The following is a 25,950-nucleotide window of genomic DNA, read 5'->3' as shown; positions in this document are numbered from 1 at the left end:
CATGCAAAAGATTGAAAATTGACCATTCTTTTTCACCACACACCAAAATAAACTCAAAATGGATCAAAGACCTAAAGATTAGGCCTGAGACAATAAGTCTTTTGGAAGAGAATATAGGCAGTACACTCTTTGACATCAGTTTCAAAAGAATCTTTTTGGACACTGTAACTCCTCAGTTGAGGGAAACAATAGAAAGAATAAACAAATGGGACTTCATCAGACTAAAGAGCTTCTTCAAGACAAGGGAAAACAGAATTGAAACAAAAAAGCAGCTCACTAATTGGGAAAAAATATTTACAAGCCACTTATCCGACAAAGGGTTAATCTCCATAATATACAAAGAACTCACACTGCTTAACAACAAAAAAACAAACAACCCGATCAAAAAATGGGCAGAGGACATGAACAGACATTTCTCAAAAGAAGATATGAATATGGCCAATAGACACATGAAAAGATGTTCATCATCGCTAATCATCAGGGAAATGCAAATCAAAACTACACTAAGATATCACCTTACCCCCGTTAGATTGGCAAAAACATCCAAAACCAAGAACGACAAATGTTGGAGAGGTTGTGGAGAAAGAGGAACCCTCATACACTGTTGGTGGGAAGGCAAACTGGTACAGCCACTATGGAAAACAGTATGGAGATTTCTCAAAAAGTTAAAAATAGAAATACCCTATGACCCAGCCATCCCATTACTGGGTATCTATCCTAAGAACCTGATATCAGATATCTCAAGAGTCCGTTGCACCCCTATGTTCATCGCAGCATTATTTACAATAGCCAAGACGTGGAACCAGCCTACATGCCCAGAAACTGATGATTGGATAAAGAAGATGTGGTATATATACACAATGGAATACTACTCAGCCAAAAAAAAAGACGAAATTGGCCCATTCACAACAACGTGGATGGACCTCGAGGGCATTATGTTAAGCGAAATAAGTCAGTCAGAGAAAGACGAACTCTATATGACTCCACTGATAGGTGGAAATTAGTATATTGAGAAGGAGATCTGATCTCACATGGTTGTAATCTATCATAACATTAATAATAAAAAAAAAGAATATGTCTGTAAAGCTTAGACAGAATCTTAGAATCAGAGACAATCCTGGAAAATGTCATGTTTGTAGAAATTGGTAAATATACATAGCAGGATGCAATATTCTTAATAGGTTCTTAGATCCCTGAGGAATAAAAAAATTAGACCTAGCTTGCACAGACACCATGAAAAAAATGTAAATGACCTAGAGACAGCATTTCTGGTCAAGTATAAAAAATGAGATAAATAATGAGCTCACTGATGATAAGCAAAATGAAAGATTTGCATTTGGAGTAATGGAATGATGACATCCTTTTCAATGAAATCCACAAAATTTTGTTCAACATTGTCTATAAGTAAGGATGAGGCACCCTGGGTGATGCTGACTCAAAGGGAACGCTCAATAATTCAAACTAATGGTGCAACATAGTCCCTGACAGAAGTGGAGTAGGACCAGATGTGGAGCCAGAGTGAACAAGTTGTTTGTAGTCTGGTAAAGGGCTTTGAAATGGAGAAGACAAGAGAGCGCCACAGACAATCGATAAGATCATCATGTCTTGGAATGATATGGCAGCAGAATAATGCTCTCACAATTCATAATGAGGCCCAGAATCTGAGGAGATTCACTAGCCTGTACACAAGAGGGAGGGGCAGTCCAGCAGTGACTTGAATGGACTAATAACTGAGGACCAGGCTGAACCATGGAGTCTCAGTAAAAGTCTGTGGGGACAAATGATGTTTTCCTGCACCCAATGTCTGGTTCTACGTAAGTTGTGGATCTTCCAGAACAATGCACAATGCTGCAGAAAAGTGGAAAAAAATCTTAAATCGACTGAGCTTAAGTATCCCTTTCTATGTCATTGTGAGTTCAGAGTAGTAATTAAGTAGAGATATAAAAACATAAACAATTTGTACATCCTGCAAATCTAAGTGTGAATGGAAATCTATTTTTGCTATTTATTCATCTCTCTCTCTCTCTCTCCAACCACTCATCCATCCATCTTTTTGCGAAAAGAGCCTAAAGCACTTTAAAAGTCTATATGACCAATGAAAGAATCTTAGTGCTGCCATAATAGATGCATGAGTTGGACGAGACATTGAAACTCAGAAGCCTGGAGGGACCAGGCAACCAACACAAATAAAGCATTTCAGAGTAAGCTAAATCCTTTGCCTAAACTGTATCTATTTTTACTAACCTACAGTGTGTGTTCCGTGATGCTGAACATCCTGTTTAAGATTATATATATATATATATATACATATACACACACACACGTATGTGTGCATGTGTGCAATTTTTAATTATTGCATTCTAAATTTTGTAACTGAGTGGTTTGATTAGGAGCCAGAAACCTGACAATGTCAGATCTTGTATTGCACTTTGTGGTGTGCGTTATATAGAATTCAGCTTCGTATTTTTAAAGTGAGAATGAAGTTTCACTTTATTCATTATGATAATAGCTGGTCACAAACATAAGTTCTTCCAAACAGAGAGAATTTTCACACTGGTCTTTATGTTCAGGGCACTCTTCCTGAGGTCTACACTCACACCAATAACATTAATTTGTGAATAAAAACTTGGACAGTTTTAGTTCATTTTCAAAAAATCTGATATCAGAAAACTCTTTTTGAAATTTAGTGTTTAAATCTCTAACTTTGGGACAGTAGTTTTGGCCATCATTCTCATTTGTGGGGGCAGAGACCAATTTCAATATATGAAAGAGGGTCATACTCTTCCTTGGCAAATGAGTTTCCTAAAGACATAGTTTTGTTAGGAAAGAACAAATTAAATAACATATTTGGGTACCATTAATAAATGTCCCTGTAGGAAAACATTTAAAATATTTGCATTGTTTGCAATAACAGTCAAAAGGGCCAAGTTTTGTTTTTCTCTTTTTTAGGGAAATGGTGCGGGAAACTCTTTATTTTTGAGTATAGAAATAGGAAAGGACAAGAAACAACTTTTTGTAGTCACGGTATATGTCAATAATTTATAAAGACCTATGATATTTCAGAGTAAGAAATAGGATTTAAAGGGCCACATTTTGATCTAACCTCTCCTGTAAGTATTTCTATAATTTCCCTTTGAATAACATGAACAAGTCAGTTTTTTTTCTCCAAGAAATCAAAAACTGTTTTCAGCTCCAAGTAACGAATGACCAAGCCACCTAATTGGTATGTTCTACAGAAGATTAGGTATCAAACATTATTTTCACTAAGCAAAGCATTACATTGTCTGTGGCTCCAGCACAGGAGTATGTCCGTTCATGGAGCTAATAACCACATCCATGATGGGTGAGATTTTAAACTGTCTAGCACAAAATGATTTCCATGAGCGATGTAGGAGGCAGATTTGAGTTCCAAGTCCTTGTAAAATAATGCCACCCTGAATCTAAATTTCACTATAATCTAATATTAACACCAAGTACCAAATACACAATGGTACTCACAAGAGTATCATTTACAGCCACATTTAGGGGCCGGCCCCATGGCCAAGTGGTTAAGTTCCCACGCTCCACTTTGGGGGTCCAGGGTTTCACCAGTTCAGATCCTGGGCACAGACATGGCACCACTTGTCAGGCCATGATAAGGCAACGTCCCACATAGCACAGCTAGAGGCAACTAGAATACACAACTATGTACTAAGAGGCTTTGGGGAGAAGAAGAAGGAAAAAAAAAAAGAAGATTGGCAACAGATGTTAGCTCAGGTAAAAATCTTTGAAAAAAAATAAAGTCACATTTAGTACTTTTGAGTAGTCTGCTTTAAATCTTTCAAGACTATTCTCAATACATTAAAAAATCACTTCCTGGGATAGTGTCTCTCCTGAGCCTCCTGTGTCTCTTCCAAATGTTATTTAGTAAATGGTAAAATATTGCCATTTAGTAATGGTAAATATTCATCAACGCTGCAAAAATAGGATGGTATTATTTAAATGTGTATTTCCATCAGCTGTAATAAAAATTACTCCAAAAGATTTTACTTGTCCACAAAACTTTTATTGTAGTTTCTCAGCTATGTCTTCCAAATGATAAACAGCATTATGTCTGGTTAGACTTCCATTTTCAAGTGGCCCTTCCTGATTAGTATACATCATTTCTGCTCATACAATGGACACACTTTCATAAAATTGTCATCTGCAAACACTTCTGAAGGAAAATTCTTTTTACTTAGTACATCAATGATACATTTCACAACAGCGTGACATTTAGTCATAAATTAAGCCTTGATGAGAAGTTATTCCCTTTCATAATTGGCTTTTTTATTCTACATAATTCCCAAATTCATATTGCTGCCTTAAATTGTATTCTATTGTCCTAGACACACGAATCACATATTTTGCATGTGAATTATGTAAATACCTTTGATTTTTAAAGAATAAAATAAAGTTTTATTTTGTTTGATCTGTAAATCAAATTAACCGTAAACAAAGCTTATATTACCAAAAAAAGTTAACACACAAGGAGTTATATACAGGAAAGCTGAATTTGGGAGGGGCAAATATTTTTATCTCAATGACATTCTAGGTGATGAACAACTCTGCAAGAAGGTTAGAACTTCAGTTTTCTTATGGTTCACTCTATTATTTACACACACGTGGAATAAAATGAAATCAAAACGACCCCTGAGAACAAGATGGACTTTGTATGGCTATCCAGGACTTGAAAACAAAATGGAGTCAAGTGGCCACGATGGAACCAGAATGCAGTCATATATTCTGTTCTTGGAAAAACCACAGAATGCACTCTTAAACTTTTGACTCTTTCAAAGTTCCTGATTTTACAAAAGTCCCTAAGAGCCACCTGGACCTATCTGATAAAACTGTGACCTGCACCAACCAGTTAGGACTAAGCAGGCTTGCATCCTTTATTTGCATAAGCAGACCTGAGTGGGAACCTGGGCAGGAACTTTTTCTACAAAAGACACCCCCTTCCTTTGTTCTCCCAGAGCACACTTCCAGTTTGATGCCAAAGGCTAAGTCTCCCTGGTTTGCAAACTGTAAGCAATAAGGCTTTCCTAACTAAATTACTATATTCCAAAGGTTTTTGTTGACATTGGTGTCAGAAGTGGGACCCGAAGTAACCCCCGGACCCTTCCCTGCACTGTCTTGGACCATCGCATCAGCACCTACAAGAGCCCCGTGAGCTCAGTTGCTCTTTGGCAGTGTTGAGAGACTTCTGGGTAAGTCCTTTCAGATCCAAGACCTCTCATCTTTCAGGTAGGAATCCCAGAAAGCTTTTTGGCTGAGGGGTCCCTCACGAAGCTTTTAGGAATGGGAAAGTTTCCTATCCAGTTGTTTGGATGCCCATTCCTGTTTCTTTTTGTGACAAGGTAATGTTCTGAATGGGAAGCTCCTTTTCAGAAAGATAAGATTCGCTTGAGCTCAACATGGGAAATTCTTGCCCAAAAACAGCCTCTGCTGATCAGCTGCACTCCAGTACCCTGGTTGGGCTTATGTTTAATAATTATGGCCCTGAATCCTGTAAGTATCTTGTTCTCCGAATTAAGATCACCAGGGATGATCTCAAATTTCCCTGGCCAACTCAGGGTTCTTTCGAAATCACTAAATTAGCTTAGTTCTGCGTGCAATTAAAATCAAGGAAATATCAAGCTTTCCAATGGGAAGCCTATTTTAATTGGTATTTTGTGGCTTCTAAATGAAATCAGGAATGCCTTACTGCCTCTTCAAAAGAAAGTAATTCTAAATTAATTGAGAGACTTGCCAAACTAGGAGAATGACAACTGTGCCAGGGACCATGCTAGCAAAAATGAGACCAAATCTGCTGCTCCACCTGCCACTCAGGCCTTTTGTCCTTCTCCTTCCACTCCCGTATCTACACCACCCCTCTACCCATCTCTTGCTGAGATCTCATACTTCAACTCCCAGAAAAATCCCTCTCCCACCCTCCTTGCCAGAGCTCAATTCACCTCCCTCCCTAATACACCCTTCAAGATTCAAACTATCATTGTGGGAAATGGGGGCTGACAGGTCATTTATTTTCCCTAGACTAAATCTGAGTTGCTAGACTTAATTAAAAATTTACCCAATCCTAAGGTTGATTCCCTCGAATTCCAAAGCCACTTTAGCCTTATAGTTAGTGTTTACCAACCTGGCTTCTCCAACATTTACCAGTTGGTTCACATGTTGGTTGGAAATGTCCTTGCCCAAGAATGGATACAAGCAGCCAAATGGGAGAACCCCTTAGACAATTTTAATCTAACTGGAGTCTTGGCCCTCAAACAGGATCAAAAACAGGTGGCCAAATTGACCAAAGCCATTCCTTTCATCTTTCCCCTCCAAGTAAACTGAAAGGCCATTCACTGTTGCATCTAGAAAAAGGATGAACTGGTCCTGAATTTCTATGATAGATTCAAGAAAAATTTCCAGCAGAACTCTGGCATAAAGGATCTCACTGATGAAACCTTAAGCCTGTTTAATCCCCCCCCCCCTTTTTTTTTTGCTGGCCTGCAAGACACCCTAGCTACTCTTTTCAAACATCAAGAACTTAATTGCCTGCTGAAGGTCCACATGAACTTGCTTCCTTGACAAAGCAATTATCTAAAACTCTAGAAAAATATAGACAGTCTTACATGCCCTTGATCATCAAGAAAAAATGGCAAAATTAATGGCTTTACAATTGCAGCAACTCCAAAAACACTCCTTGGCCTCCCTCAAACAACCCCTGGTGCCACCCAATCAAGAAAATACTTTTTTTTGTAAGAGACCAGGGCATTTCAAAAAGGATTGCCAGAAATCAAAACATGGCTCCAACAGAACCCCAACAAGTCTTCCCACCCTTTGGTCCCTCCATTACATCAAGATTAGGGTGGCTCCGGAGACTTAAAGAGGGCATTCCTTCTCCTCACTGCCAACCCCCTAGGAAAGATCAATCTAAGAATAGGGGAAGACTTAATCACAGCTCTCACTGATACTGGAGCTACCTTGTCTGTCCTCAATCCTGACTTTTTATCTATGTCTCTTCGCCAGAGTATCAAGACAACCCAACTGGTCGGGGTTTCAAACAAACTTATGACAATTTTTAAGTTCCTGCCTATGTCCTTCCATTTGGGTCCCCTCTCTGCACAACACTCATTTCTTTTAGTACCCTCAGCCCCAATTCATCTCTTTGGAAGAGACTTCCTCTGAAAGCATCAGGCACACATTTCTTTTCAGAAAAGGGGGATTAATGTTTAAAGTCTCCAGCCATTCTTCCAGTCTAACTGAGCCCCTAGATACTTCCATACCCATACATAGTCTCACTGAGTATGCTTCTCCCAGCCCTCCAGAATTAGAGGACCTAGCAGATAGTCTTTAGACCAAATCCAACACAGATGTAGGGCATACGCATTTGGCCCTGCCCATAACAATTCAGATAGATAATAACAAGCCTCTCTCAAACATCAAACAGTATCCTGTAAGTCCTGAGGCCCTTAAAGGCATCTGACCCATCATGGAGGACTTCATACATAAGGGACTAATTCTTCCCTGCAACAGCCTTTGTAACACACCCATCCTTCCCGTACAAAAGCCAAATGGAAAAGGATGGAGATATGTCCAAGATCTCCAAGCTGTAAATTACATAGTTATTCCCAGATAGTCTGTTGTTCCTGATTCCCACATCCTTCTCTCTAATGTTCCCTCTGACTCAACTTACTTCTCTATAGTAGATCTTTACGGTGTTTTTTTGAGTATCTCAGTTTCCCCTGAGAGCCAATTTCTTCTCACCTTTACGTGGAGAGGTCAACAATATATCGGGACTGAGCTACCCCAAGGGTATACAGAAAGTCCTACTTACTTTTCCCAATTTCCCTAGGAAGATCTAACCAATGTAACTTTCCCTCAAGGTTCTACCCTACTCCAATATGTAGATGATCTACTTCTCTGCTCTCCTTCTCAGGAAGCCTGCTTTGCTCATTCCCTATATATTCTCTGAAGTCTAGCCTCTAAGGGTCACAAGATGTCTAAAGACAAGTTACAATTTTGCAAGCCCTCCACTCAATTTCTAGGACATCTTTTTACCCTCGAGGAATTTAACATAGATCCCTCTTATGTCACAGGAATACTTACCTTCTCCCTCCTCAAAACCAAAAGACAGTTCCAAGGGTTCTTGGGACTTGTTGAACACTACCATAACCAGATATCAAATTTCTCATTACAAACTCAGCCTCTCTACAAAATGCTAAAAAATTCCACCCCTGATCCACTCATTTGGGACACCCCTGATGAGCAATAAAGGCTTCCTACCTTTAAAAATATTAAAGCTCAACCAATGCAGGCAGCCACCCTAGGACACCCTGGTTATGACCTTCTCTTTCAGCTTTTTGTTCATGAATGTGAGGAAAATGCCCTTGGAGTTCTCACCCAGCACCATGGGGGACTTTGTCACCCTCTAGGGTACTATAGCACCCAATTAGACCCTGTGGCTCAAGGCTTGCCGCTTGCCTACTTGCACTTGCTGCTGCCTCTGCCCTTATCAAAGCCACTGAAAAGATAATATTGGACTTCTCTCTGACTATTTTCATTCCTCTTTCTGTTAAGCCCCTCCTCAATTCTCATCATACTCAACAACTTTCAGCTAGTCACTTTACAACCTATGAACTACAATTCCTGTTTTCTCCCCATCGCGTGTGGCAAATTCCCCAATCCTGCTATCCTGTTACTCTCACCTAACCAAGATGATGCACCCCATGATCACTTCTCTCTGACAAACCATCTCCTGACACTTCATGCCAACTTACATAAAAGCCCCCCTTGCCCAATGCTGATTTCAGCTGGTTTACTGATGGGTCTTATCTCAAGGACTCTGAGGGCTGATACCCCACAAGCTATGCTGGCGTGTCCTTAGAACAAATTCTTGAATCTGCCCTCTTACAAGAGGCCACTTCTGCCCAACAGGCTGAATTTCATGCTCTCACCCGAGCATGTATAGTGGCCACAGGGAAGAATGCCAACATTTTCACTGATAGTCACTATACCTTCAGAGTAGCCCATGATTTTGGCATGCTCTCAAAACAAAGAGGGTTCCTGACCTCATCAAGGCAAAAAATTAAAAATAAAGACCATGTTCTGGCACTCTTAGACACCATACAGGTCCCTCAGGCTTTGTTTATAATTAAAATCCAAAGACATTCTTCTGCTGATACACAAGAGACCAAAGGAAATCAATTGGTAGACATGACGGCAAAGTCAGCTGCCCTCCAAACTCCTCTCCCCTTTATGTCTGTCACCAACCCCGACCTGCCTTCTTCCATGTGGGAATGACTCACAGAGGTGCAAACTGATATGCCAGAATCTGAAAGGGGAAAACGGAGTTGACAAAATTGTCAGGTACACCCCCAAATGGCCTTTGGGTGGGGCTGAACTGCTGCCCAGTCCATCTCAATAGCCTCCAAAGACTGTTTTTAACCTACGTCCATGACCTAACCCACTGGAACACAGATAAAATGATTCAATGGGTACAATAAAACTATTGGAAACCCTCCCCAACAGTTGCTCACCAGGTTTACAAATGTTACAGGATTTGTCTTCAGTTTAACCCTGGAAAATCCTTACATACTGCTATGGGAAAATTTCCCCTTCTTGGTATCCTCTTTAAAGTTTGGCAGATGGATTTTATCCAACTCCCCCCATCACAAAGCTATAAGTATGAGTTAGTCCTGATCTTTATGTTTTCCTGCTGGGTAGAGGTTTTTCCCTGCTGAGAAGCGACTGCCATGACCGTGGTTAAGTTTCTCTTAGAGAGAATCATTCTGACTTGGGGGTGCATCTAGGGCTTCACAGCAATCGAAGAACCCACTTTATAGGACAAATAGTCTAAAATATCTGCAAAATTTGGACCATCTACCAAATTCCATTCTGCCTTTTCCATTGCATCTACCATCCACAGTCATCTAGATGGATGGAAAGAATCAACGGAATAATCAAAAATCAATTGGCAAAAATTAGTATAGCTTTTGGCCTGCCTTGGGTAGAGGCTGTACCCTTGGTATTGCTTAACTTCAGATCCACTCCAACAAGGAAAGCATAAGTTGTTGCCCTTTGAAATTGTTATGGGCTGTCCATGAGATTAGATGAAGGAATTTCCCATCCCTTCCTGAAAGGAAATCCTCTCCATTATTGCTAAAGTCTTCTTAGCACACTGCAGGTCAATACTAAATTTGTCAAAGATTCCTTCCTCAGCAAACTCCTTGGAGATGAAGAATCAAGGCATAATCCACCTCCTGGAGATTTTATTTATTGGAAATTACACCAACTCAAGGACTCTCTACAGTCTCACTGGAAAAGGCCTTACAAGGTACTATTAACTAACCCTTGGGTAGCCAAATTAGAAGGTATTGATTCTTGGATTCATGTTTCTTGCTTAAAAAAGGCTCCAGCTCCTTCATATGACTGGAAATCTGCTCCACTCTTGGATACCAAGATAAAGCTGACTCACAATAACGACTTCCAGGAAGAGAAGGTGATGACACCTGAGTAGACAGTAGGACCAGGCCAGTATATCCTCACGTACAAGCCCACTACAGCTGAAATATTTGGACTTCTGTCCTTAGCTGTAGGCTTTCTTATGCTGTTTGCTTCACTTCACCAAGTTGGTCTCCTCCACTGGTGGTAACATTCACGAGCCATTACACTTTTTTATTCTAGATTTGATTAAAGACAACCCCAAATGGCCTAGAGATTACACCCTAACCACTAACGGCATAATTCAAAGCTTTTTGTTAGGTCCCTACATTTCCTTTGACTGGTATTTACAACCTGAATAATGTTTTTCCTCTTGTTTCATCTCCTCTGCCTCTTTCCCCCTACCCCTTCTTGGAACTACAATTAATCCTTGGCAGGGCAATGCCATTGTTCTGATGTCTCAATCCCTAGCCTGTGCTGGCAATCTTTCTGACTGGTGAATTTTTCATCACTCTCCTGTTGGATCATTTGCAAGAAATAATGATCCTATAGTCATACCCACAACTAGTTTTACTACTGTTCCAAACCACACAGTAGATAAAACCCATGGCCCCCGAAATCTTACTTATGGAGTACAACACTTTGCCTTTTCAGCTACTCCATATTTTTGGATAACTCTATGTATTAAAAAAATCATAACTGATAACAATTCTACCATAACATCCATCTCCATACAACCTCCTCTGTCAGAACCATGGTTGAAAAACAGGTGCCTTATTTAAAACTGAAATTCATTAATCCCACTGTGAAAACTTTACCTCCTATATCTTGGAAGATTAACTGGGCATACTGGCTCTCAAATGTCTGTCTGCAACAAAAACAAAACCTGGGATGAACTTGACCCCTGGTTTCACACTGTTGTATTCTCATTACCCACTAACTCTTCAACAAACGGCAATTTATATATTTGTGTGTGGTTTTAAAGGCACAGCCTGGGCATTTGACTGTGTAGATAGCTGGAGTATGATTGAACAATAACTTTTGGGTCAACTAACTACCCCTTTTAGTATTCTTAAAGTTGTCGCTCAAGGAACCTCCCCTCCTTCTAGAATAAAAAGAGCTCTGAGCATTATAGATGACTATGCTGATGAAGACACCTCTGAATATCAGGAGGGTAGTTGTGGTCAACGTTATAGCTGTGCTTTTCCTGCAGGATACTCCAGGACCTTTGTCTACTATGCATTTAGAGTACTTTGCTTTTGGCTGGGATTGGGGACTGCCAAACATGATATAATGATCCAAAATTTGACTGAGACAATTAACAGAATTGCCCAGGCCATAGTAAGGGCCATACAGACTCAACAAAGGTCTTTAGACTTCCTTGCCAGGGTTGTACTTGACAACTGCATTATCTTAGAATACCTTTTTGCTGCTCAAGGAGGGGTCTGTACTGTTGCTAACACCTCTTGTTGCACTTGGATCAACACTTTGTCACAGGTCATATTAGAAACTATCAAGCTCTTCAAACTTGCCAGATCTTTAAAAGGCCACTCAGATTCTGCCTCCCACGCTGGTTTGACTTAAGCTTTTCAGATCTTTTCAATTTGTTATCCTCAGGTCTGGGGTCATTTTTAAGACCAGGACTCTAGGTCCTCACAGTATTATTGGTTTTAGGACTAAGCATATGGTTGCTTCTTAAAATACTTCCGGCTTTCTTCCATGAATGCCTCTTGGAAACTCCTATCTGAAGTGTCATTACTCAGTATCTTTGGGCCCTCAATGTGACCATTGCCAGAACCTCTGCAAATTTTCACTCTGAGACCTTAAGTGACCTTTAACAGGCACCTGGCTAGACCCCTTTCTTGCATGGCCCAAGTGACTTGACTGGGTGACTGAGTCACACTATGCTTGCAAGTCCTTCCATGCAACTGGATGGACCAGAGGCAGGCAGAGACCACCCTGGCACCAAATTGGGGAGAACACCAAATTGATCATCAATGCTCCCTGTGGCAGATTTTGATCAAAAGGGGAAAATGTGGAATAAAATGAAATCAAAACGACCCCTGAGAACAAGATGGACTCTGTGTAGCTAACGGGGAACTAAAAACAAAATGGAGTCAAGTGGCCACGATGGGACCAGGATGCAGTCACATACTGTGTTCTTGGAAAAACCACAGAATGAGCTCTTAAGCTTTTGACTCTGCCAAAGTTCCTGATTTTATGAAAGTCCCTAAGAGCCACCTGGACCCAACTGATAAAACTGTGATCTGCACCAACTAGTGGGGACTAAGCAGGCTTGAATCCCTCATTTGCATAAGCAGAACTGAGTGGGAACTTGGGCAGGAACTTTTTCTACAAAAGACACCCCCTTCCTTTGTTCTCCCAGAGCACACTTTCAGTTTGCTGCCAAAGACTACATCTCCCCAGTTTGCAAACTGTACAAGCAATAACGCTTTCCTAGCTAAATTCTTATATTCCAGAGATTTTTGTTGACACGTTTTTATTTGTTTCAACGTGTGCATACAACAAATGAATTGTGTCAGTGCGCCTCTTACTGAGGATGTGCTCTCTAGCTGCTACAAGAACACTAAGCTCTATAGCTGAAGCGGTTTTCGAAACATGGCAGGCAATGAATTAAAACACTACAACAAGACTGGTATTGTGAGATAGTTCAGGACTTTAACATAAACCAGACATGAAGATTCTAACTTGCCAGTCCTTTAATAACAGCTCATTTAAAAAAAAAATTGCTTTCACACAGTAAGTTTCGTTAACGTCATGACACATAGTTAGATTTTCTTTTCCTTAGGATGAGAACTTTTAAGATCTACTGTCTTAGCAACTCTTAAATAGACAATACAGCATTGTTAACTATAGTCAGTATGCTGTACATTACTTCTCCAGGACTTATTTATATTATAACTGAAAGTTTGTACCTTTTGACCATCTTCACTCATTTCCCCCACCCCCGACACTTTGCCTCTGGCAGCCACCTATCTATTCTCTGTATCTATGCATTCAGGAGTTTTGGGTTTTTCTTTTTTAGATTCCACACATAAGTGAGATATATGGTATTTGTCTTTCGCTGTCTGACTTACTTCACTTAGCCTAATACCCTCAAGGTCCATCCATGTTGTCGCAAATGGCAGGATTTTCTTCTTTTTATGACTGAATAATATTCTGTTGATATATTAGGTTGTTTCCATGTCTTGGCTATTATAAATAATGCCGCAACGAACATAGGGGTGCACATAACTTTTTGAGACAGTGATTTCGTTCTCTTCAGATAAATACCCAGAAATAGAATTGTTGATCATATGGTAGCTCTATTTTTAATTTTTTGAGGCAATTTCTTATTGTTTTCTATAACAAACAATTTTGGCTTCACAAATTTACATTTCTACCAACAATGCAAAAGGGTTCCTTTTTCTCCACATCCTCACCATCATTTGTTATTTCTTGTCTTTTTGATAATAGCCATTCTAACCAGCTGTGAGGTGATATCTCATTGTGGTTTTGATTTGCATTTCCCTGATGATTGGCGATGTTGAGCACCTTTTCATGTGTCTATTGGCCATTTGTATATCCTTTTTGGAAAAATGTCTACTGAAAATAGACTACTTTGGAAAAATGTCTTCTGCCATTTTTTTTTTTTTTGAGGAAGATTGGACCTGAGCTAACATCTGTGCCCATCTTCTTCTACTTTATATGTGGGATGCCTACCACAGTGTGTGTAGGACTGCACCCCGGATCCAAACCAGTAAACCCCAGGCCGCCAAAGTGAACTTAACCACTACGCCACCAGGCCGGCCCCTTCTGCCAATTTTTAAATCAGATTGCTTGGGGTTTTTTTCTATTGAGTTGTATGAGTTCTTTAAATATTTTGGATATTAACCCCTTATCATATATATGATTTGCAAATGTTTTCTCCCATTTCACAGTTTGCCTTTTCATTTTGTTAGTAGTGTCCTTAGCTGTACAGAAGCTTTTACGTTTGATGTAATTTCACTTGTTTATTTTTGCTTTTGTTGCATTTTCTTTTGATGTCAAATCCCCCCAAAAAATCATTGCCAAAACTGATGTCAAGGGGCTTACCCCCTATGTTTTCTTCAGGGAGTTTTGTGGTTTTAGGTCTTACACTCAAGTCTTCAATCCATTTTGATTTGGTTTTTTGCATATGGTGTAAGATAGTGAGGAGTGGTTTGCTTTTAGCTTAATTCCCCAGCTATTCAGTTCACTGCCATGGTCTCCTAGCCATCCCCAAGGATGTCAAAGTTTCCAGAGATGTTGCTTCTGAAAAACTTCACAATAGTCCTTTTCCTGCTCCCTGCTTGCAATAACCACAAGATCATCTCACTGAGGTGGACTGCGTGAGATGCTATACCACGCTCTAGGAAACTGAGGTGTGAGGAGTGCTCTTTGTTCACCGAGGGTACTCGAATGACGTCACAAACCATGTCATGGGCCCTCACTGACTGGAAGTGCCTGGTGATGCAAAGACAGACATGTCATCTTCAGGGGCCCAGTCATGTAGGAGGTCAGGAGGCATTACTATTTGCCAGGTCCTAGTTGAGTGTGAGGCTGAGACCACATGCAGTTACTCATGTGCCTTTCTCAAAATGTGCTTATCTTCTTGCTTTTGTGATTTTTCAGTGGCTTCTCATTACTCTCATGCTATAAGCCAAGTTTTCTAGCTTGACATACCAGCTCCACTTCTCAACCAAACTGGCTGCTGATTCACCTCTGATGTCTCATCTCTTCATGTTTCATTCTTCACCCTAGGTACCAGTAAATGTGCATCTCCTTGAACTATCATTGTTCAATTAATCTCATGGCTTTCTGTATGCTGTTTCTTCTGTTTGTAAAGCCCTTCTTTTCTTCCACCATGCTCAGTGACAGGCTAACTACAACTTCTCATTCAAAACTCCATTCTGCTCTTATCTCCTCTGGTGAATTTACCCTGATTAATTAGGTGCCCCTCCACTGTGTTTGCCTCTCTCATGGATCTTGAAATTGTTCACTTTTTAAAAAGTTTTCAAGCCCCATAAACTGTCACTATCTTCTCCACGCTCGTTTATCTAGTCAAGTACACTGTGAACTGCTGGAGGGTGAGAATGCTGTCTTTTATCCCTCTATCTCCACCCTAGCACAGTGATCTTAGATCAATTGTATATCTTCCTAAATGTTGGTAAATTACTAATGCTGATAGCCTCCACAATTTTTCAACTTAGTAAATATTTGAGTGTGTATTAAATGCAAAGCTCCCTTTAGTGCATGTGCACAATGATACATAAGATAAATGGTTTCCATTCTAGGAGCTTAAAGTCTAGTAGCAAGGTGCAGGCATACAGACCTCCAAAGGAAAACCAGTGACTTGCAATGGTGTTGGCCTCTACAGAGTAGGCCTACACAGTATTTTAAATTTGAATTTATTCCAACATTTTAAAATTGGGTTATTTATATAGAAAACCCAAATTTCCATCTACTCTTGAAAAACTGAATAAATTGGCATCCCTGCTTTGCATTCTTTCTTGGCAACATTGGACTAAAGCTTAGTGATAGCCTCTTCTTAGATGGGCAGCTGACTACACAGCTGATCATTCTCTGAGTATCTGTTGCTGCTGGTTAGCATCTCAATCCAGGCCAGTTCCACATGTGCATTATCTCCTGGCCTCTCTGAACCAAGCTTTTATGAGAATAATATGCTGCTCAAATGGGCGAGAAATGAATGGTCATAAGTGAAAAGTGCAGACTTGTCTAAGTCAAAGTTGAATATTACATGGGAAAACTTGTCTTGGCAGGAGTGGAGAGTGAACAAGGAAAACATTTTTGGCATATAACTAATTCTTACTGTGGTTTGGTGGAAATCAGCCTAAATTAAAGCTTTGGGAATTCTTAAGTGTACGCCACCACAAATTACTAGCAAACCAAAAAATTCCAACTGCAATTGAGAGCAAAGGCTTTCTGTGACTGATCACTTAGAAAACAGTTCATTCAAAGTATCAAGGGAACTGGTCTGCTTTTTTTTCTTTTTAATTCTTAAAATGGGATGGAAAGAGAAAGACATTTATTACTATAGTGGATGCCGTTGCTACCCTGCCCAGATCCCCTTTAGTGAGTGGGTGCACCCATCCCCCGACAGCATTAGGCATCCCCACTAAGGGCTCCCAGCTGCCCCTTCTCCAGAGAACTGCCCTCTGAGAGAGGCCACGTCCCTTCAGGTGCTCAGTCATCAATGACTGATAGATAGGGAATATACAGTACTGGCTCCTTTGCCTCAAAGTGGGACTAACTGTGGTGTAATTCATGCCCCAGAACTCCTTATAGGACACAAGCTGAAGTTAGTCTCAGCTGACATCATATCCTTACTTTTTTCACCTGCCCTATCCCACTTCCTTCACTTCCCTTCTCCTGAGAGCACTTCTTCAATAAATTCCCTTCATAAAAATCTACCTCAGGGTCCATTTCTGGAGAACCTGACCTAAGACACTTAATCACCTTAGTAAACCCATCTGGTTCCCACTGTAAGGACTAGGGGGGTTCAAATACTGTGATGTCATTTGAAGAAGGAAGGACTCTGTCCAGCCTAACACGTTTGTGTCTGGGTCCTGTTCAAGGAGACCCCGCGACTTGCACCCTCCCATTATAAATTCATTCTGCTGTGGACTTGCCAGATATACCCTCAGATCAAGATACAGCAACCCCATTCAAGTCAAACATATAATACTATGCCCATCCCACCAAATACAGATTTCCTCATAGGTTCCTAGAAGAAATAACCTACTAAAAAGTCCAGTTCTCACTTCTAGATGAAATAAGGAAAACACAGAGAGTGAGACAGAGGGAAATATTCCCATAAAGGTCAAAATAATGAGAAGTTCCTTTAATCATTAGTTAAAGAAAAGCTGATTCTATAAATTTTTGCATCATCCAGAACATCATTTGTAGCCTATGACTAAGAGTCTAGTTAATAATTCATTGCTGACATGTATTTTTCTTGCCTACTAAAAGTTAAGCATCATGTCACCATGCAGAAATGTGAGAGACCTTGTTTGGTTGAGCCTCCCAAGCTATGGATTCCAATGTTGTTGCAATAAACTAAGGTGTTTTCAGATATTAGAAATGGGGCAGGTTGCCATAAAGTTTTCAAAGATTCCGTTTTTAGACAAGATTAATTTAATTTTTCATGTGAAGATTCAAGGCACTATAAAATTAAACCAGAAATAATAGGAAATGATGACACCTTCAAACTTGGGAATTTTCATCTTGAGATCTAGGTCCTTAAAAAATCACCACCAAATTGTAAAATGAAGGACCTTGTAGTTGTGAGAGACCAACCAATAGTAGGTAATATAGGCAGGGAAGGACAAAACAGTGTTTTAAGAGACTAGTAGGATTCTATCCCAATTTCTAGTGTCCTGGTCCTCTCCTGGTAAGCATCTGAACCTCAATGGAGAGCCCTTGGAACTTTACTTAGACTCTCAGAAATCTGAGTTTTGATTGGGTAGCATAGAAACTCTATACAACCTACTTGGAGGTCGTCTAATGTAGCTTGTCTGAAGGAGTATATATTCGGGGGCATATGGGACAGTAAAGAAAGGAATTGTATTAAAATTTTGCATTAATTTTCTCATTTGCACCTAACAGCAATCCTGTTACTGGTAGTCGTTAAGCCTGTCTAAGGATTAGATAATGGAGGCCCAGAACTCAAGTAACTAATTGTTTTGACCATATCATAGGCAAAGAGTAAGAGTTTGACAAGAAAGTTATAGGATGGAACAACACTGGAAATATTGGCCTTACCTCCCCATCCTCTACCTCTGTCTATTGGAGTAAAAATAGTGCCTCTCCAAAGGGATTCTGTTGGGAGCACTTTGGCAGTACAGTAGAGATCCCTTTGATTTAGGTTCAGAAACTTTCTTTGTAAGTAGAAGGCAATATCAATATACCATAGAGATAAGAAGATAGCTATTCGAGTTAGTGAAATTGAGCTCAGTCTCAGGTCTCCAAATTACTAGCTGTGGAAACTTCGACCTAGGTTTCCTTAATATAGCTGAGACTCAGTCCTCAAGGGTTAACTGTAGCACTTATTTCATGTGGTGGTTGTTGAAGTTAAAATAATGCATGTAAAATTAGACCAGTGTCTATAGCAAAGAGTAAGTGTTCACTGATGGTAGGAAAAAAGTGAACATGTTGACATTTCTTGCATTTCCCTTCCTTCAGGTCTCTAGTGTAATGTTGACTTACCATCAATATGATCTTCTTTTTTGTCTAGCTCCATTCGGATTCCTGTTTTCTACTAAGATGACAGTTCCTCATTGCTTAATTTATGGTTTATTTAATATTACCTGGTATTATATATAAGGTGACCAGATGTTCCTCTTAATACACAACAGATCTAACAAAGTGGGGAGACGTCTTCCGCAGTTTGCTTCCAAGACAATCACCACTATACTGAAAGAGGAAAGGCTACTGTTGCCTACAGAAGGCCTAATGATGCTAAGATTGGGGAAAGGGTCCAGATGACAGAACTCAATTTCAAACAGTAGGCATCCCTTTGCTTGAGAAAGATCATTTCTCTTTCTATCATCCCTGCAAATACTGCCCCAGGACAGCACAGGATAATTCTTAAGGAATTAAACTCTTCATGATGGTTAATTTTATGTATCAACTTGACTGGGCCATGGGTGACCAGATAATTGGTCTAACATTATTCTGGGTGTCTCTGTGAAAATGTTTTTGGATGAGATTCACATTTATTGGCAGACTAAGTAAAGTAGATTGTCCTCCCTCTTGGGAATGTCTCTCATCCAATCTGTTGAAGGCTTGAATACAACAAAAAGGCTGACTCTCCCATGACTGGAGGACCTCCTCCTGCCTGATTACTTTGAGCTGGGACATCAGTCTTTTCTACCCTTCGGACTCCAACCAAAACATCGTTCTTCTTGGGTCTTGAGTCTGCCAGCTTTTGGACTGAAACTTAAACCGTTGACTTTCTTGGGTCACCAGCTTGTTGATTGCAGTTCTTGGGACTTCTCAGCCTGCATAATTACATGAGCCTATTCTTTATTTTATACACACGTGCAAACACACGTACACACACACATCTCCTATTAGTTCTGTTTCTTTAGAGAACCCTGACTTATACATTCTCAAAACTTAGTTTGATGTATTTTAAAATCTGTTCATTTTAAGTATGAATACCTGAGAAATAAAATGTCCATTCTCCTCAGATTTCCCAGTCTTGTATTTGAAAAGAGCATAAAGCACAAAAGGAGGAAATAGCTTCTTGCTAGCCTATAATGTGGGGTATGTGTGCATGCATGAGTGTGTGTCTGCATGTGTGTGTGTGTGTTTGAGTACAGCCATAATAGGATTTGGTTTCTAAAGACTAAAGAGAAAAATATTGAGAACTGTCAAAACAGAGCTATGTTATTTTATGATATTTTGCATATTAATAAGATGTTTTATTTTTTCAGGAGACAAGTGGGAAGAAGTGTGAAAATGTGATTCATGCTGAATGTTCTTCATAAGAAATAGGCTCTAGCTAGATGGGAGCAGGGCCTTTTCTCGAGGAAGATTTCCTCTTGTTATAGGAAATTTTTAAAATGTTGACATTTCCCTCTAGTGGCAGAAAGAAAATAATACTCACTGAGGAGAATAATGTAAGATCGGAATGCTTCAGCAAAAAGAGGTGTCCTTTCTTTTTCCTTTTATTTGAATATAATAATTGATTGCCAATCACAAGCTAAGCATTGCTACAGATAAAGAATGCCCTGCATCAGAGAGTTTGTAACTGTGTTGGGAAAGATTTGGTCAAAAAAAGAGAAACCTGACCAGGGTTTCTGACCATAGGTCTAGGACAACTTTATGAAGTAGGTGACAAAATAATAAGACAAAATAATGAGTGATTCTCCCTTTTTCCGTTACCTATCCTTCACCAGGCATCCAATGATAACATAATCTGCTTTCCTTTAAGTTCTACCTTTAAAGTCATTCTGCCCCTTTCTCCCTTGCTTCTGTTCCCTTTCCTTCTCCTCCATCAAAACTTACCTTTCTATGTCCTGTTGCCTCGTGGTTCAATTTTTCTCCTTAGTACTCCTGCCTCTCATCAGTGATCCACAACATCTTGTGCTATCGTTGACTTCACTATGTTATTTTAAAATTGCATATTTTTATGTCTAGTCCTACCCACTGCCACTAAATTCTGAACTCCTTATAGGCATGATCTACATTTTATTCATCTTTGAGTCACAAGTATCTAGCTCAGTGTCTGGAGCTCAATAAATATTTGTTGAAAGAAAGCATGCATGTGTCTGTGAGTGAATAAGTGAATCAATTTGAAGATAATTTAATAAATTAACAAGCCCACTGATTAAATATATTATCTGTATTTGATACTTCACATTATTAGAGAAATTGTGGGGTAAATACTTGAACTCAAAAGTGAAGCTCAAATAAAAAGAACAGTAGAAATTAATTGGGAGATTGTTCCTTCTGTGGAGTTTCCCAGAATTTATCCTACTTAAAAATATGTTTGAGGGTGATCAGATGGATGAAAGGACTCACTGATACTTAGCGCACTGTGCACCTCCACATGAAATCGCATCATGCAAAGCTGCCTGCTGAGTTGTGACTCTCTCATGGGGGAAAGAATGGAAGAAAACCTAGGGCTGGAGAAATCTTACTCTCAGAATGAAAATGACATTCAAAGCTTGAAACCAGCAACTGCTCCCCTTGCAAAAATTAATTTTCTTTAGCTTCTTTCTTCTACTGAGAAAAAAAAAATTATTCTTGAATAGCCAAAAGGATATGGATTTCACTGCCCAAGGAACACAAAAAAATGAGAAAAGATTAAACCATATGTCTTTAAGTGAGGAGAGGGGGTGTCAGTTATGTCTATATCTCTCAGGAAAAAGCAGTAAAAGAAAAGTCTCGCCTACAAAAAGCAAATGTAGAAGAGACACATTTTTCATAGCCAGTATAAAGACACATGACTTAAATATAGGGCATATTTATATTTTAAATGCAAACTCTCCTAGACCATGGATTATTGCACATGAGACAAACAAATACTGTCTCAAAAATGAACTGAGAACTTTTGCTTCTGAGAATAATGTGGTAGATCAAGGAAAGACAAAACCTCCATCATAACAATTAGGAAAAGTGGGATATATTACAAAAAATCATTTTAAAAGTATCAAGGGCATGTGAAAGCCGAGGAAAAGAGAAGTATTATTAAACTTCCAGCTGCTTTTTTTTTTTGTTGTTGTTGAAGAAGATTTGCCCCGAGCTGACATCTGTTGCCAATTTCCCCTTTTTGCTTGAGGAAGATTCACCCTGAGCTAACATTGTTCCAATGTTCCTCTATTTTGTATGTGGGTCATCGCCACAGCATGGCTGCTGGTGAGTGGTGTAGGTCTGAACCCAGAAACTGAACCCCGGCTGCTGAAGCAGAGTGTGCCAAACTTAACCACTAGGTCACAGGACCAACCTCTCAGCGGCATCTTTTCACTTAAATTGACAAGCTGATCTTAAAATTTGTATGGAAATGCAAAGGACCCAGATATAATTCTATACGCTTATGGTCAATTGATTTTCACCAAGTGCACCATGACAATTGAGTGAGGAGATAATAGTCCTTCCAACAAATGGTGCTTGGAAACTGGATATTCACATGCAAAAGCATGACGCTGGACCTCTAACTCACACTATACACTAAAATTAACTCAAAGTGGATCACAGACTCACATGTAAGAGCTAAAACAACAAAATTCTTAGAAGAAAAATAGGAGTAAATCTTCATAACTTTGGGTTAGGAAATAGTTTCTTAGATATAACATCAAAATCATAAGTGACAAAGGAATAAAGAGAGAAAATAAACTACATCAAAATTAAAAGACTTCATGCTTAAAATATTGCCATCAAAAACTTGAAAGTACAATCCACAGAATGAGAGAAATATTTGCAAGTCATATATGATAAGGGACCTGTAGCCAGAACATGTAAAGAACACATAATTCAACAATAAAAAAATAACCCAATTTAAAAATAGACAAAAGATTTGAACAGACATTTCTCTAAAGAAGATACACAAATGGCCAAAAAGCTCAACATCATTTCTCATTAGAGAAATGCAAGTCAAAACCACAATTAGCTGCCACTTGACATCTGCTAGGTTGGCTATAATCAGAAAGACAGAAAATAGCAAGTGTTTGAAAGGATATGGAGAAAGTGGAACTCTGACACATTGTTGATGGAGTGTAAAATGGTGAAGCTACCTTGGAAAATAGTCAGTTCCTCAAAAGATATACATAGAGTGATGATATGACCCTGCAATTCCACTTCTAGTATATACCCAAGAGAAATGAAAACAAATATCCTCACAAAAATGTGTGTACAAATATTCTAAGTAGCATTATTCATAATAGCCAAAAGTGGAAATAATCCAAATGGCCATCAACTGATGAATGAATAAATAAAATGTGGTCTATCCATACAATGAAATATTACTTAGCCATAAAAAGAAATGGAGGACTGATAAATGCTACAACACGGATGATCTTTGAAAACACCATGCTAAATGAGAGAAGCCAGTTACAAAAGGCCACACATTGTACACTCCTAATTATATAACATCCCCACAATTTGTTGTTTCCAGGAATTAGGGTGAACAGAGGATGGGAATGATTGCTAATGTGTAAGAGGGTTCTTTAGTGGGTGATAAAAATATTCTGGAATTATTGCACTGATATTTACACAGCTTTGAGAATATACTAAACACTATTTAATTGTGCCAATTAAAACTTATTTTTATGGTTTGCGAATCTCATTTAAAAAAAATCAAGAGCAGTCTAAATCATCTAGTTTTTCCATAGCAGAGCAATACATCTGATGCGTTGCTGAGACATGTTGGACAGAGACGTGAGATTTGAAGCTTCACGGCATGGTAATCTGTGGGTCTCAGAAAGCGCACGTTCTCCAGCTACCTTAAAATTACTCTTCTGTTGATTTCAGTGTGTTTCTCCTTTCTTCTTTTCTTCCCATTCATACCTTTGTCCTCTGCTGTATAAACGAGTCATTTCCAGCATAAATTTTAACTCTATGTTTCCACATTGTAGACATTATGATTTTCAACATGTTCAATGACTAAGTCCAGAAGTAAATGTTATCCAAGGCAATGTTTTTCAAAGTGTATCAAAATTGGTGGGGGAGAGAGTCTTTCAGAAATGCAGATTCCAGGACTGTACATCCAAACAGGGAATCTGCCTTTGTTAGAAGCATCCCAGGAGACTCTTAGGCACAACCAACATTTGAGAACTCCACTTCTAGAAATTGAGCAATTCTTGCTGTGGATCCTTTGCTTGTTCACTCAATGATGATGATGATGGCCCAGAATAACCATTCCTGGACCTCTGAATTTATCATTGATTCTGTCTCCTTTGTAACTGTGCTTTTCTCCCACCTATTACTGACCATCTGGATGCTCCAGTGCCAGGGGACATACACAAAGCAATCTTTCCCTTCCAAGTACTCCATGTGGGAGGCCTGGTAATTATCTCCATTTAGGAGCAAAGTTTCTTACGTCGAACTTCCCCTTTCAGATACAGACTCACTCAAGGATCTGAAGGTGAGCAGGAGTTTGCTTTAATGACTACCATCTCCTCTCCTCACACATCTGTGACTCTATTTCTACAAGTCAGTGATTCTCTAAGCATGGTTCCCAGACCTGGAAATCAGCATCGCCTGGGAACACATAGAAATGCAGATTCTTGAGCCCCCTGGACTGAATCAGGAATTCTGGGATGGAGTCCAGCAATCTGTGTTTTAACAAGTCCTCCAGGTGATTTGGGTGCATGTTAAAGCTTGAAAACCACTGCTCAAGACATCCATGAGATAGCAGTTTATGCTTCTGCTGTGTAACTCAGAGCCAATCAGAGAGCACAGAACCTTTAGAAGGGGTGCAGAGGACCTGGAGGTGATGTTGAGTTGGAACACAGAAGCCACCTTTAGGTCAAATAACTATAGCAACATAGGAAGTGTTAGTAGCAGGGGACTTCAGGGATCATAGCCCTTGAGTCTCTTTCTGCTGATTCCCACCGACCCCTTCTGTCTCCTCTGTGTCCACAGATTTTCTTTCTGTTGAATAGCCACCTGTTGGGGTACATATGTCTCTATTTGGAACATTACTCCTCTCACAAGGCAGCAACTATCTCTCTTGAGTCTTCCAAAATATGAATGTGTACATAGTGTAATTTCATTACCCGGAGCCAAATAAGAGCATCATTCATGAAAAGGACAAGGAGCTTGGCTTCAGTCCCAGACACTTAATGCACCACAAATATTTATTTGTTCTATGAGTACAGTATTACAGTAGATCTTGCTAACAACTGCCCTAACATGCCCATTAGGGTATTTTGATTTATTTTTATTTTTACATGTCTGTGTCCTGCAGTGGCCTACTAACCCTTCTCCTGGCTCTCACTTGCCTCCTTCCAATCTACTTGCTACGCAGAAATCTCAAGTTTCTTTCCAAAAGAACATCTTATTGTATTACTTACTTCCTTAAAACTACCCAATGGCTTCCAACGCACTTGAGATAAAATCTAAATTTCTTTCTGTAGCCTGCAAGTGTCTTCATGATTTGGCCCCATGTGCTTTCCTACCTCCACCACCACTGTTTTCCGCTTCTGAGCTCAGTGGGCTCTGGTCCTCACAGTGCTGCTTGTCTTGCACAAGTCAGTCTGCTTCTCACCGTGGGGCCTTTGCACCCATTGTTCTCTTACTCAGAGGGGTCTTCTTATTTTCACATGGCTGGCCCCTCTTTTGGTCGTTCAAGTCTCAAGTCAAATATTACCTTCTCGAGGAAACATGAGCAACTACCCTACATTAGCAATCCCTGCACCATCACTGCATTACTCCCTTTCAGGCAGCACTTTCAACTAGCTGAGCAAGTTTGTCTGTCTTTCTATCCATCTATCTATCTATCCATCCACTCACTCTTTGTGTGTTGTTAAGTACTTTTTTCTTCCCTGACTTCTTTCAGTTTGAATCTAAGTTCCATGAAAATAGGGATTTTCTGCCTTGTTCACTCCTGTATTCCAAGACATAATAGAATAATAAATATTGTCTAAATATATAAGTGAATAAATGCATATCTCATATAGAATATTATGAAGAATAGTAGTACGTAAATTTCTTTAAAAAAAAGGCTAATCAATCATTTATAATACTCTAGAAAAGTAACCAAAATCATTAGGTAGTATCATGTTACAAAATCTGCATCAGTTAGGGGAAGTCTAGGCATATTTTCAATAAAGAATATTGGAGTGCGAAGGGGTATTAAAAGTTTATTTAGTCATACCTTTTTCTCAAGGCAGGAATGCTCATCAACCATCAAACAGAAAAACATTTTTTCTCTTTGAGCAAAGGCATTGACTTCTTCCTTTCATCCACAGTGAAGCCTTGGGGACCTGGAATGTAGCATGAGAGCACAATTCA

General features: G+C 39.5%; 1 long non-coding RNA gene across 1 annotated transcript in view; it reads right to left on the bottom strand.

The window, feature by feature from the left end:
• Positions 1–25,950, bottom strand: part of LOC124249339 (uncharacterized) — a 179,163-nt gene that overhangs the window by 20,720 nt on the left and 132,493 nt on the right. The window contains exon 2 of the long non-coding RNA XR_006891359.1: positions 25,814–25,922. This is a non-coding gene — a long non-coding RNA (uncharacterized LOC124249339). The remainder of the gene's footprint in view (positions 1–25,813; positions 25,923–25,950) is intronic.

This window comes from Equus quagga, chromosome 13, assembly GCF_021613505.1.
Source record: "Equus quagga isolate Etosha38 chromosome 13, UCLA_HA_Equagga_1.0, whole genome shotgun sequence".
Classification (NCBI taxonomy): Eukaryota; Metazoa; Chordata; class Mammalia; order Perissodactyla; family Equidae; genus Equus; species Equus quagga.
The sequence above is the reverse complement of the archived record's forward strand: the minus strand, read 5'-3'. Positions and strand labels throughout refer to the sequence as shown.